A 14716-nucleotide genomic window follows, 5' to 3' on the forward strand; every position below is an offset into this window, starting at 1 on the left:
ACGGTGTCACCAGTGCGCCTCACCAGTCCAGTACGGCCCGTGCCTGCTCCTCGCACCAGACCAGTGGTGCGTGTCTCAAGTCCGGCCCGGCCCGTTCCTGCTCCTCGCACCAGGCCAGTGGTGCGTGTCTCCAGTCCGGCCCGGCCCGTGCCTGCACCTCGCACCAAGCCAGTGGTGCGTGTTCCCAGTCCGGTAAGGCCCGTGCCTGCTCCTCGCACCAGACCAGTGGTGCGTGTCCCCAGTCCGGCCCGGCCCGTTCCTGCTCCTCGCACCAGACCTGTGGTGCATGTCTCCAGTCCGGCCCGGCCCGTTCCTGCTCCTCACACCAGACCTGTGGTGCGTGTTTCCAGTCCGGTCCGGCCCGTTCCTGCTCCTCGCACCAGACCAGTGGTGCGTGTCCCCAGTCCGGCCCGGCCTGCTCCACCGGTGCCTGATCCAGCTCCAGTCGGTTGCTCCATTCCAGAGCCAGAGCAGTCCGCTCCACCGGCGTTCAGTTCAGTTCCAGTCAGCGGCTCCACTCCGGAGCCAGAGCAGTCCGCTCCACCGGGGTCCAGTGCAGCTCCGGTCAGCGGCTCCACTCCGGAGCCAGAGCAGTCCACTCCACCAGTGCCCAGTCCAGCTCCGGTCAGCGGATCCACTCCGGAGCCAGAGCAGTCCGCTCCACCGGGGTCTAGTTCAGCTCCGGTCAGCGGCTCCACTCCAGACCCAGAAGTCAGCCCCTCACCAGGGTCGGGGCCTCCCACACCAGGGTCCAGACAGGGCTTGGTGCATCGCGGGAGAATTGCCGATCCAGGCCCAGCCGTCAGCCCCTCTCCAGGTTCGGGGTCTCCCACACCAGGGTCCAGACAGGGCTTGGTGCATCGTGGGAGGAAGGAGAGGGGAAGCATCGCGCCGAGGTCCAGACCAGACCAGGGGCGCAACGGGGAGGCAGAGAGGGAGAGGTCGTCACGGCCGGAGCCAGATCCGCCTCCGAGGCTGAATGCCCACCCGGACCCTCCCCTAATGTGTCAGGTTGGTGCGGCCGGAGTACGCACCTTTGGGGGGGCGGTACTGTCACGCCCCCTGACCTGGAGAGACTGTTATTATTTGGGTAGTTTGGTCAGGGTGTGAAAATCTATGTTTTGTAGTTCTATGTTTGGCCGGGTGTGATTCCCAATCAGAGGCAGCTGTCGCTCGTTGTCTCTGATTGGGGATCATACTTAGGCAGCCAGTTTGCCTGCCTGGGTTGTGGGATCTTGTTTGTGTTTCAGTGTGTTTGGCTTGTTTGTGTATAGCCTTCCGACGTCACGTTTCGTTGCCTTTTGTTGTTTTGTCAGTGTTTATTGTTTTAATAAACATGTATGCATTCCACGCTGCGCCTTGGTCTAATCCGTCTCTCAATGACCGTGACAACTCTAGGATAAAAGCAGTTAGATACTCCTCTCAACTCAAAGAGTTAGTATCAAGTCAAGTCCATCTTCCTGCCCTGCATTTAGTGTCTCGGTGGTGTAGTGAGGTGTTGTGATAACCATCATTTGCTGCCACTGGATCTCTGTTGAAACAACTCCTCTAGTTTAGCTTAGACCTATAATATGCCTCACTCTGCCTGCGTCCCAAATGGCACCCTATTCCCTATATGGTGCACTAATTTTGACCAGAGACCTATGAGTCCTGGTCAAAAGTAGTGCACTAAATAGGGAAGGGGGTTCCATTTGGGATGCACACTGTGCCTGCTTCAGATGTCAGGTCAACATTTTAATTAGGTCTGTAAGGACTGGCGCTGTAGAGATCATTATGTTCTCAGCTAGCCCTTCAAAGACACAACAACATTAGTCTGGATGCCGTACACTTCTGTAGCTCAGGGCCTACCTAAAAGACCTGCCTTAAAGACCTGCCTAAAAGACCTGCCTTAAATACCTACCTTAAATACCTACCTAAATACCTACCTTAAAGGAGTTAAAGTCAGTAATGCTGCCTCTTTACCTCTCCACACCCAGTTTGAAACAGAAAAACACACCAAAAAAACACGCTCTTTACTGTCTGACACCTGCCCTGCACTCAGGACCATAATGAAGATGTTGCTGTTTCTTAATGACAGACCAAAGGGCTTGCCCGACCGCCTCAGCACTCTGGAGGGACTGAACCTCGCCCTAACTTTAACCCTCTGTTGTTGACCATGATTATCTCTATACTAACTTCACTCTGTAGTTACGAACCTACCTCTAACCTTAACCTTAACCCTCTGTTGACCATAATTCTCTCTATACTAACTTCACTCTGTAGTGACCTACCCCTAACCTTAACCTTAACCCTCTGTTGACCATGATTCTCTCTATACTAACTTCACTCGGTAGAGATGGACCTACCCCTAACCTTAACCTTAACCCTCTGTTGACCATGATTCTCTCTATACTAACTTCACTCTGTAGTGATAGACCTACCCCTAACCTTAACCTTAACCCTCTGTTGACCATGATTCTTTCTAACATAAACCCAGGGGTCATGAACCAGGGTCATGCCTGTCACCTGGCCTTGCATCCTGCCCTAGAACCATGATTCTTTGCCCTGCTTGGTTCTGTACTAAGGTTGATTCTCTATGTACAATGGCTCTGTATAGTAAAAGGTCAAATTAACCAATGAACAAAACAAAAACAAAGGTCATGAACACATGTAGGACACAGATCTATAATGTTCTATGTCTAACCATGGTCAGATAAAGTTACAGTGAGGGAAAAAAGTATTTGATCCCCTGCTGATTTTGTACGTTTGCCCACTGACAAAGAAATGATCAGTCTATCATTTTAAATGGTAGGTTTATTTGAACAGTGAGAGACAGAATAATAACAAAAAAAATCCAGAAAAACGCATGTCAAAAATGTTATAAATTGATTTGCATTTTAATGAGGGAAATAAGTATTTGACCCCCTCTCAATCAGAAAGATTTCTGGCTCCCAGGTGTCTTTTATACAGGTAACGAGCTGAGATTAGGAGCACACTCTTAAAGGGAGTGCTCCTAATCTCAGCTTGTTACCTGTATAAAAGACACCTGTCCACAGAAGCAATCAATCAATCAGATTCCAAACTCTCCACCATGGCCAAGACCAAAGAGCTCTCCAAGGATGTCAGGGACAAGATTGTAGACCTACACAAGGCTGGAATGGGCTACAAGACCATCGCCAAGCAGCTTGGTGAGAAGGTGACAACAGTTGGTGCGATTATTCGCAAATGGAAGAAACACAAAATAACTGTCAATCTCCCTCGGCCTGGGGGTCCATGCAAGATCTCACCTCGTGGAGTTGCAATGATCATGAGAATGGTGAGGAATCAGCCCAGAACTACACGGGAGGATCTTGTCAATGATCTCAAGGCAGCTGGGACCATAGTCACCAAGAAAACAATTGGTAACACACTACGCCGTGAAGGACTGAAATCCTGCAGCGCCCGCGAGGTCCCCCTGCTCAAGAAAGCACATATACATGTCCGTCTGAAGTTTGCCAATGAACATCTGAATGATTCAGAGGAGAACTGGGTGAAAGTGTTGTGGTCAGATGAGACCAAAATCATGCTTTTTGGCATCAACTCAACTCGCCGTGTTTGGAGGAGGAGGAATGCTGCCTATGACCCCAAGAACACCATCCCCACCGTCAAACATGGAGTTGGAAACATTATGCTTTAGGGGTGTTTTTCTGCTAAGGGGACAGGACAACTTCACCGCATCAAAGGGATGATGGACGGGGCCATGTACCGTCAAATCTTGGGTGAAAACCTCCTTCCCTCAGCCAGGGCATTGAAAATGGGTCGTGGATGGGCATTCCAGCATGACAATGACCCAAAACACACGGCCAAGGCAACAAAGGAGTGGCTCAAGAAGAAGCACATTAAGGTCCTGGAGTGGCCTAGCCAGTCTCCACACCTTAATCACATAGAAAATCTGTGGAGGGAGCTGAAGGTTCGAGTTGCCAAACGTCAGCTTCGAAACCTTAATGACTTGGAGAAGATCTGCAAAGAGGAGTGGAACAAAATCCCTCCTGAGATGTGTGCAAACCTGGTGGCCAACTACAAGAAACGTCTGACCTCTGTGATTGCCAAAAAGGGTTTTGCCACCAAGTACTAAGTCATGTTTTGCAGAGGGGTCAAATGCTAATTTCCCTCATTAAAATGCAAATCAATTTATAACATTTTTGACATGCGTTTTTCTGGATTCTTTTGTTGTTATTCTGTCTCTCACTGTTCAAATAAACCTACCATTAAAATTATAGACTGAACATGTCTTTGTCAGTGGGCAAACGTACAAAATCAGCAGGGGATCAAATACTTTTTTCCCTCACTGTATATAGTGGTCTATGTCTAACCATGGTCAGATAAAGTTCTAAAGGGGTCTATGTCTAACCATGGTCAGACCATGCCATGGTCTGAGAGCCACAACTACCATCCAAAGTCTCTGTAGGTAAATTACCCGTTGTTATATGTCCAAGCTGGTCACTGTCAAAGTTCACCACCTCATATCAGTGTCATTAGGGGTCATTAGGGGTCGTTAGGGGTCATTAGGCTTCACAGGTCACAGCCCTGGGCGAAATGTCTTTGTTAGCCTCCCTGCAGGTCTGCATTGAGCCAATTACTCCTCAGCTGGCCTATAGGAGGACCAATAGGGAGAGAAAGGGAGGAGGTAACACCACTGTCACTACACTGTAGGAGGACCAATAGGGAGAGAGAGGGAGGAGGTAACACCACTGTCGAACAGCGCCGGAAGAAGATGGCTGCCGTTTTACAGCCCTCTAACCAATTGTACTATTATGTGTGTTTTTCCGCGTTATTTGTAATTTATTTTGTACATAATGTTTCTGCCATCGTCTCTTATAACCAAAGAGAGCTTCTGGATATCAGGACAGCGATTACTCACCTCGCGTTGGACGAAGACTTTTTCTTCAACGAGGCGTTCGCGAAGGATATTCTACAGACTCCCGACAAGGCCCAGATCCCCGTCATTCGCGTGAGGAAGAGACGGAGATATCGTGGGACGCAGATCCGGGTGCCTTGTAAGGATCCGACGGCGAACGAGTAAACTGCCTCTCCCATCAATCCTATTAGCCAACGTTCAAGCTTTTGAGAATAAAATGGACGATTTAAGATTACGGTTATCCTACCAACGGGACATTAAAAACTGTAATATCTTATGTTTCACGGAGTCGTGGCTGAACGACAACAATGACAACATTCAGCTAGCAGGCTATACGCTACATCGGCAGGACAGAACGGCAGACTCGGGTAAGACGAGGGGTGGCGGTCTCTGTATATTTGTAAACAACAGCTGGTGCACAAAATCAAATACTAAGGAAGTCTCTAGGTTTTGCTCGCCTGAGGTAGAGTATCTCATGATAAGCTGTAGACCACACTATTTACCAAGAGAGTTTTCATCTATATTTTTCATAGCTGTCTATTTACCACCACAAACCAATGCTGGCATTAAGATTGCACTGAATGAGTTGTACAAGGCCATTAATCAACAGGAAAATGCTCATCCAGATGCAGCGCTCCTAGTAGCCGGGGACTTTAATGCAGGGAAACTTAAATCCGTTCTACCTCATTTCTACCAGCATGTTAAATGTGCAACCAGAGGGAAAAAACTCTAGACCACCTTTACTCCACACACAGAGACGCATACAAAGCTCTCCCTCGCCCTCCATTTGGCAAATCTGACCATAACTCTATCCTCCTGATTCCTGCTTATAAGCAAAAACTGAAGCAGGAGGCACCAGTGATTCGGCTAATAAAAAAGTGGTCAGATGACGCAGATGCTAAGCTACAGGACTGTTTTGCTAGCACAGACTGGAACATGTTCCCGGGATTCTTCAGACAGCATTGAGGAGTACACCACATCAGTCACTGGCTTCATCAATAAGTGCATCGATGATGTCGTCCCCACAGTGACCGTACGTACATACCCCAACCAGAAGCCATGGATTACAGGAAACATCCGCACTGAGCTAAAGGGTAGAGCTGCCACTTTCAAGGAACGGGACTCTAACCCGGACGCTTATAAGAAATCCCGCTATGACCTCCGACGAACCATCAAACAGGCAAAGAGTCAATACAGGTCTAAGATTGAATCATACTACACTGGCTCTGACGCTCGTCGGATGTGGCAGGGCTTGAAAACTATTACAGACTACAAAGGGAAGCACAGCCGCGAGCTGCCCAGTGACACAAGCCTACCAGACGAGCTAAACCACTTCTATGCTCGCTTCGAGGCAAGCAACACTGAAGCATGCATGAGAGCACCAGCTGTTCCGGACGACTATGTGATCACGCTCTCCGTAGCCGATGTGAGTAAGACTTTTAAGCAGGTCAACATTCACAAGGCCGCAGGGGCCAGACGGATTACCAGGACGTGTACTCCGAGCATGTGCTGACCAACTGGCAAGTGTCTTCACTGACATTTTCAACATGTCCCTGACTGAGTCTGTAATACCAACATGTTTCAAGCAGACCACCATAGTCCCCGTGCCCAAGAACTCTAAGATAACCTGCCTAAATGACTACCGACCCGTAGCACTGACGTCTGTAGCCATGAAGTGCTTTGAAAGACTGGTCATGGCTCACATCAACAGCATAATCCCAGAAACCCTAGACCCACTCCAATTTGCATACCGCCCCAACAGATCCACAGATGATGCAATCTCTATCGCACTCCACACTGCCCTTTCCCACCTGGACAAGAGGAACACCTACGTGAGAATGCTATTCATTGACTACAGCTCTGCATTCAACACCATAGTGCCCTCTAAGCTCATCACTAAGCTAAGGATCCTGGGACTAAACACCTCCCTCTGCAACTGGATCCTGGAACTTCCTGACGGGCCGCCCCCAGGTGGTAAGGGTAGGTAACAACACATCTGCCACACTGATCCTCAACACGGGGGCCCCTCAGGGTGCGTGCTCAGTCCCCTCCTGTACTCTCTGTTCACCCATGACTGCATGGCCAGGCACGACTCCAACACCATCATTAAGTTTGCCGACGACACAACAGTGGTAGGCCTGATCACCGACAACGATGAGACAGCCTATAGGGAGGAGGTCAGAGATCTGGCCGTGTGGTGCCAGGACAACAACCTCTCCCTCAACGTGACCAAGACAAAGGAGATGATTGTGGACTACAGGAAAAAAAAGAGGACTGAGCACGCCCCCATTCTCATCGACGGGGCTGTAGTGGAACAGGTTGAGAGCTTCAAGTTCCTTGGTGTCCACATCACCAACGAACTATCATGGTCCAAACACACCAAGACAGTCGTGAAGAGGGCACGACAAAGCCTATTCCCCCTCAGGAGACTAAAAAGATTTGGCATGGGTCCTCAGATCCTCAAAAAATTCTACAGCTGCACCATCGAGAGCATCCTGACTGGTTGCATCACCGCTTGGTATGGCAACTGCTTGGCCTCTGACCGCAAGGCACTACAGAGGGTAGTGCGTACGGCCCAGTACATCACTGGGGCAAAGCTCCCTGCCATCCAGGACCTCTATACCAGGCGGTGTCAGAGGAAGGCCCTCAAAATTGTCAAAGACTCCAGCCACCCTAGTCATAGACTGTTCTCTCTGCTACCGCACGGCAAGCGGTACCGGAGTGCCAAGTCTAGGTCCAAAAGACTTCTCAACAGCTTCTACCCCCAAGCCATAAGACTCCTGAACAGCTAATCATGGCTACCCGGACTATTTGCACTGCCCCCCCACCCCACCCTTTTTACGCTGCTGCTACTCTGTTAAGTATTTATGCATAGTCACTTTAACTCTACCCACATGTACATATTACCTCAACTACCTCAACTAGTCGGTGCCCCCGCACATTGACTATGCAACGGTACCCCCCTGTATATATAGCCTCCCTACTGTCACTTTATTTTACTGTATATATAGCCTCCCTACTGTCACTTTATTTTACTTCTGCTCTTTTTTTCTCAACACTTTTTTTGTTGTTGTTTTATTCTTACTTTTTTTGTTTAAAATAAATGCACTGTTGGTTAAGGGCTGTAAGTAAGCATTTCACTGTAATGTCTGCACCTGTTGTATTCGGCGCATGTGACCAATAAAATTTGATTTGATTTGATTTGATTTGTCACTACACTGTAGGAGGACCAATAGGGAGAGAGAGGGAGGAGGTAACACCACTGTCACTACTCTGTAGGAGGACCAATAGGGAGAGAGAGGGAGGAGGCAACACCACTGTCACTACATTGTAGGAGGACCAATAGGGAGAGAGAGGGAGGAGGTAACACCACTGTCACTACTCTGTAGGAGGACCAATAGGGAGAGAGAGGGAGGAGGTAACACCACTGTCACTACACTGTAGGAGGACCAATAGGGAGAGAGAGGGAGGAGGTAACACCACTGTCACTATACTATAGGAGGACCAATAGGGAGAGAGAGGGAGGAGGTAACACCACTGTCACTACACTGTAGGAGGACCAATAGGGAGAGAGAGGGAGGAGGTAACACCACTGTCACTACACTGGGACATCAAACAGCAGGACACCAGACGAATGCAGGACAATGTCATCCTATAATGTTGTTGTTGTTTTCATAAAGCACACAACATAACAACTTTTGCTACATGTAAATGGTGGGGTTGCTGGGATCCGACCAGTTACACACACGACACAATACATCACCTTCGTTATAAAAACACAAACAGCACAAACAGACTTCACCTTGAGTGAACTCAGCGAAGAAGTTGAGTATTTTACATCATGTTCCAAGGATTCAACTCTGATTCACTATCCTCCTGGTATATGTTTCACGTGCTAGCCAGCTAGATACACTTGAACTGATGTGGCCTTCCTGCTTCTCTGTGAGAGGGCATACCTTTCATTGTGGAGGGATTAAGAGAGAGAAGTCTGCGGATGTGAGGGTTCATCCAGGCTGATTTAGAAGTGTCCAGAGACTCTTCACTGCTCCAGTGCTGCTGCAGGTTCTAGAAGAGGGGGTAGAAGAGGGGATGAGGGAAGGAGGGAAGGAGGGAGGGCGGAAGGAGGGAGGAGGGAAGGAGGGAAGGAGGGAAGGAAGGAAGGAGGGAAGGAGGGAAGGAGGGAAGGAGGGAAGGAGGAAGAAGAAAGGAGGGAAGGATGAAGAAGGGAAGGAGGGAAGGAGGGAAGAAGGGAAGGATGAAGGAAGGAAGGAGGAAGGAGGGAAGGAGGGAAGGAGGAAGGTGGGAAGGAGGGAAGGAGGAAGGAGGGAGGAGGGAAGGAGAGGAGGGAAGGAAGGAAGGAGGGAAGGAGGGAAGGAGGGAAGGAGGAAGGTGAAAAGGAGGGAAGGATAAAGGAGGGAATGAGGGAAGGAGGGAAGGATGGAGGGAAGGAGGGGGGAAGGAGGGAAGGAGGGAAGGAGGGAGGAGGGAAGGAGAGAAGGAGGGAAGGAGGGAAGGAGGGAAGGAGGGAAGGAGGGAAGGAGGGGAGGAGGGAAGGAGGGAGGGGGAAAGGAGGGCGGGGGGAAGGAGGAAGGAGGGAAGGAGGAAGGAGGGAAGGAGAGAGGAGGAAGGGAGAGGGGGGAGGGGGGAGAGAGAGTTGAGAAGTACCTCAGAGATGGTTTCAGAAATGCTTGGGCTAAAATGTTTTTGAGAAGGGAGGAGTTGGGAACAGGTCCCTCTGAGACACTTTCAGAATGGCTTGCACTAAAAGGAGGGTGGGTTGGCTGGGACTGAGGTTGGAGCTAGGTGCGTTCAGAAATGCATGCATTAAAGGGGGAAGAGGCAAGGGGTGTTAGGTGGGTCCCTGGGGCCGGTCGTCTAGTGGGGGGGTCTAATGATAACAAATGAGCGAAAGAGGTCAAGGTTCAGGGGGATCGAGATCAAAGCTCAAGGATCCCCCCACCTTACACACACACACACACACACACACTCTGACCCCCCCCATAAGATTGATGAGTCCTCAGTGATACAGGCCCAGAGAGAGGCCATTTCTCAGTATCACTTACCCACAGAGGCCTCTGAACCCTGAGGACAGCTAACCTAGCCGCTAGCAGCAGACCTGGGTTCAAATACTATTCAAACCATTTCATATACTGTGAGTGTTTGCTGCGTTTACCTCGGCCAGCCTGGAGGACCAGGCGGGTGGATATTACAACAGTTGGGACTTTTCTATAGGTTCCATTGCAACAGGCTAGCTCGATCAAGCACAGAGGAAGTCTTTTAAATGATTTCAAATAGTATTTAACCCAGGTCTGGCTATCAGCTAGTGGTGTGCTGCCCTGCCTCTGCCCCAGTCCACCTGTTGGCCCATTAGGTCTTAATGGACTTGGTAATGTAGAGGCCTGGGACCTGGGGACAGGTTGACCTGACTGGAGGATTGAGGCTGGATACAGACAGTAAATACCAAAGTTAAGGAAAGCTACTGCCATCCATGACTAGAGTAGCACCACTACGTCTGCCTCCACAGTACTTTAATACCTTGTGTTTAGGAAAAGTAATAGATGAAGGATGGAGGCTGGAGGCTGGATACAGACAGTCAACACCAAGGTTAAGAAAAGCCACAGCCATGCTTGTGTCATAGGACCCCCAATAGACTGGGAGGAGGCTAGATAGACTCGCTGTTCTCTCTCTTGCATTGACATTTAGAAAATACCTGTTCTCTCTCTTGCATGGACATTTAGAAAATACCTGTTCTCCCTCTTGCATTGACATTTAGAAAATACCTGTTCTCTTTCTTGCATTGACATTTAGAAAATACCTGTTCTCTCTCTTGCATTGACTTTTAGAAAATACCTGTTCTCTCTCTTGCATTGACATTTAGAAAATACCTGTTCTCTCTCTTGCATTAACATTTAGAAAATACCTGTTCTCTCTCTTGCATTGACATTTAGAAAATACCTGTTCTCTCTCTTGCATTGACATTTCGAAAATACCTGTTCTCTCTCTTGCATTGACATTTAGAAAATACCTGTTCTCTCTCTTGCATTGACATTTAGAAAATACCTGTTCTCTCTCTTGCATTGACTTTTAGAAAATAAGAAGATTGGCTCTGGATTGAACCTGATGTTGTCAGAACTTGACTGAGGCTCTGATAAAGAGTTAGCTAGAGGGGATAAACTCACCAAGTAGCTGAATGACTGGGAAGCTCAGAGATGGAATGACTGGGAAGCTCAGAGATGGAATGACTGGGAAGCTCAGAGATGGCACGTGTTTACAGTTTTTGCCTATTGCTTACACACTTTTTGCAGAATTTGGCTCATTATGTCAAAACTCAACACACAAGCCAATCAGACATAGCACTTGGAGATTAACAACTCAGATATATGCCAAAATGAAACACTGCAATCAAAACATAACACTCCTTTCTAAAAATGAAATTCTTGCAACAAAACCATACACACAAGCAACATTTGAATGACTCTTTCATATCAGCAGCAACACACTGATGGGCTTTATATAAAACACTGCAGTCTTTGTGTTTCTATTTTTATTGTCATTTTATTGTCATTGTCGTCTGTAAAACTCAAAAGTAGAATTTCTGCAGTAATCAAACAGTTTTTACAAAAAAACGTTCTTACAGAAATTCTTAACATCAAATTTAGCAACAAAACAAGTAAAAAAAACAATTACTGGTTACAGTTTTTTCCAACTGCTTACACACGTTTTCAAAACTATGTCTCCTTTTTTCAAAACTCTACACACAATTCCCAAAACTGCACACACAAAATGCAAAATGCCTCACATCTCCTTCAAAATGTAACACTGCATTCAAAATGCCGTAAACACATGTCAGAATGAAGCATTTGCATCAAATGGCAAACACTTCTTTCATAATAGTACATTTTTGGATATACCATGTAAACACTGTTGTTCTAAATCTAAAGCTCTTTGGTCTTTCATAGGCTTATATCTACATTTCAATACAATGTTCTACAGTGAAAGTAATCTGCTGAGAGGGGTAACAAGTACACTGTAAACACCAATGCAATGTAGAAACAGAAAATATTTATTAGGCCAAACATTACTGTTGTATACAGTAGCACACAACAAAACCATAAACATATGTAAACCAAAAGTATATTCTTTAGAATACAGTAAAGAACACAATTGTGTGTGTGGGGTCCCGGGGGCAGTCCAGGAATTGGTAGGGGGTGGGCAGTCACCAGTGCTAAGCTACGCTTCATCTCTTCTCCGGGCTGGGTCTGGCCACAATACTTTGTCCACATCACAAGATACGTTTTCTCTTGCCAAACATCGAGGGAAGTATCTCCTAGCATGGCGTATCCAACCTTGGACAGAGGCAACCTCTATGTCCCCACATGCGTCCTCCATTGCCTGGAGAAGCGGCATGCGGGCATAGGGTTGGCAATCATACACTTTCCAGCGCCAGGCTGAGAAGAATTCCTCTATGGGATTTAGAAAAGGTGAATATGAGGGTAGGTACAAAACTACAAATTGTGGATGGGTGGCAAACCAGTTTTGGACCAGAACAGCCCGGTGAAAACTAACATTGTCCCATATAACCACAAATCCAGCAGGCTCCTGATCTGGATCAGGGACAAGCATTGTGTAAATTGCATCCAGAAAAGTGAGCCTATGGCCGGTCTTGTACGGACCCAGTGTGGCATTGTGATGGAGGACCCCGTTTTGAGTGATGGCAGCACACATAGTTATATTACCCCCACGCTGTCCAGGGACATTGGTAATTGCCCTCTGTCCTTTTACATTTCTTCAGCGGCGCCTGGTTTTGGTGAGGTTGAAGCCAACCTCATCCACATAAATAAATCTCCTTCCTTCTCTTCTTTGCCCTCGTCCTCTTCTTCCTCTTCCTCTTCCTCTTCATTTTCCTCTTCCTCCTCCTCCTCCTCTTCCAACACTTCGTCTTTGAATTTGTCCTCGTTGTTGTCCCCTGCCTCTCCCTCCTACTCCTCTTGCTCTCTGTCCATTGTTGGCATCCATTGTTCAAAACAGATAATCTGACCTTTGACCTATTTATAGGCCTATACTACAGTAAAGCAGTGATTGGTTAGTGATCAGTTAAGCAATTAGTGTTTGCACATGTGAAGAGTGTGTGTGTGACCTGGTGAATAAGTGTAGCATTTTGAATGGTTGTGTTTGGAAAAGGAAAGCAAGTCACTTCCTGTTAGATTTTTGTGTTTTAGGTAGAGAATTGTGTGTAGTGTTTTGAAAAAAGTGTTTTATGCAATTGACAACTGAGTCAAAGGCTGAGAAATAGCTTATGGTTTTGGAGATTTGGTGTGTAGTTTTGCACTTTGAGTGAGAGGTTTCAAAAATCGTGTGACATGAAAAGATTTTGTGTGTAAGCAGTCGGAAAAAACTGTAAATTGCTATTGGGGGAAAAATGCAATGATCTGTCCTGTATTGTAGGGACCTAGAGTGGCATGATGATGCAGGACTCCTTGGACACTACTTGCAGCACACAAGGTGATATTTCCCCCACGCTGCCCAGGGACATTTACAACAGCCCTTTGTCCAACTACGTTACGGCCCGACGCCTGGTTTTGGCCATTGAAGCCTGCCTCATCCACGTAGATGAACTCATGCGGCAGTTCGGCGGCATCAAACTCCAGAACTGTCTGTAACAGAAAATATTGAATAGTGTTACTGAAAACACATACAGTAACTACAATGTCTATATTTTCACACAAGTAGGGGCTGGTTTGGGTGAGTATAGACAAAAACTACAAGCTACAGGCAGGGCAGGTGGCAGCATAAACCCACATCACAATATATAGTTTGTAAAGTAAAGTGACACATACCTGCACATAATCATGGCGCAGATCCTTGACCCTGACACTGTTCCTCTCAAAGTTGGATTGCATTATTTTCTCGCACCATTTCAATGATGGCAAGCTCTTGTTGTTGAGTGAAGAGCCGTTCCCTTCCACCTTGAGGAGGTCGTCCAACCATTCTGTAGAAAATGCCACCACAAGATGTCATTGGTTAGGTTATTTTTCACATACTGTACTTTCAAACTGTACACAGTACTGCAACATCACAATGGTATTCCTTTAAATATACAGTACTTCACTGTACTATCCATTTTTGTATAGTATAGTTAGTACAGTAATACTGTAATATGATCCAGAATCATGTGACACATACAGTAGGTACAGTCTGGAGTAGAAACTTGAAGATATACCTGTTCTCCAGTCGGAATGTCCTTATTATCGATGCTACTGTGTAGTGACTGAGGTTAGGGTGGACTCTTTGCCCAGCCTCCCTCATGGACAGGCCATGATTTATCACATGGTACACCAGAGTAGCCCTGATGTCATCTGATATACGTCTCCGCACTGGTCCTCGTCCTCTTCCACTTCCTCTTCCACATCCGACTCCTCTCTCTCTTTGTCCTCCTCTTACTCTGACTCTCATTGCCTCCATGCTTGCAAAGTTCTAAAAATGGCTTACCTGAGGCCTATTTGTAGTGCTAAGGCTCAGACTGATTGGTGTTCTGTTTTCTGTGCAAGTGTTTTCAGGTGTGTATGTAAGTGCATACAATTGCCAGATGAGTTTTGCATTTTGAACAGAGTGTTTTCCCAATGATAACAGGTGATTTTGTTTTTGAACAAAGTGTCTAATGTAAGAAAACGTGTGTAGTGTTTCGCAATAAGTGTGTTACAGAATTGCAAACAAAGTGCAAAGTTGACATTGTGTTTAAGCTATGGTTACACTGTGTTTAAGGTATGCTACAAGAAGTTTAGGTATTGAGGCTTTGGTCTAAGCATTCGGTTTTAGTGTGTAAGCAATGGGCAAAAACTG

The sequence above is a fragment of the Coregonus clupeaformis genome, chromosome 7, assembly GCF_020615455.1.
Source record: "Coregonus clupeaformis isolate EN_2021a chromosome 7, ASM2061545v1, whole genome shotgun sequence".
NCBI classification, from domain to species: domain Eukaryota; kingdom Metazoa; phylum Chordata; class Actinopteri; order Salmoniformes; family Salmonidae; genus Coregonus; species Coregonus clupeaformis.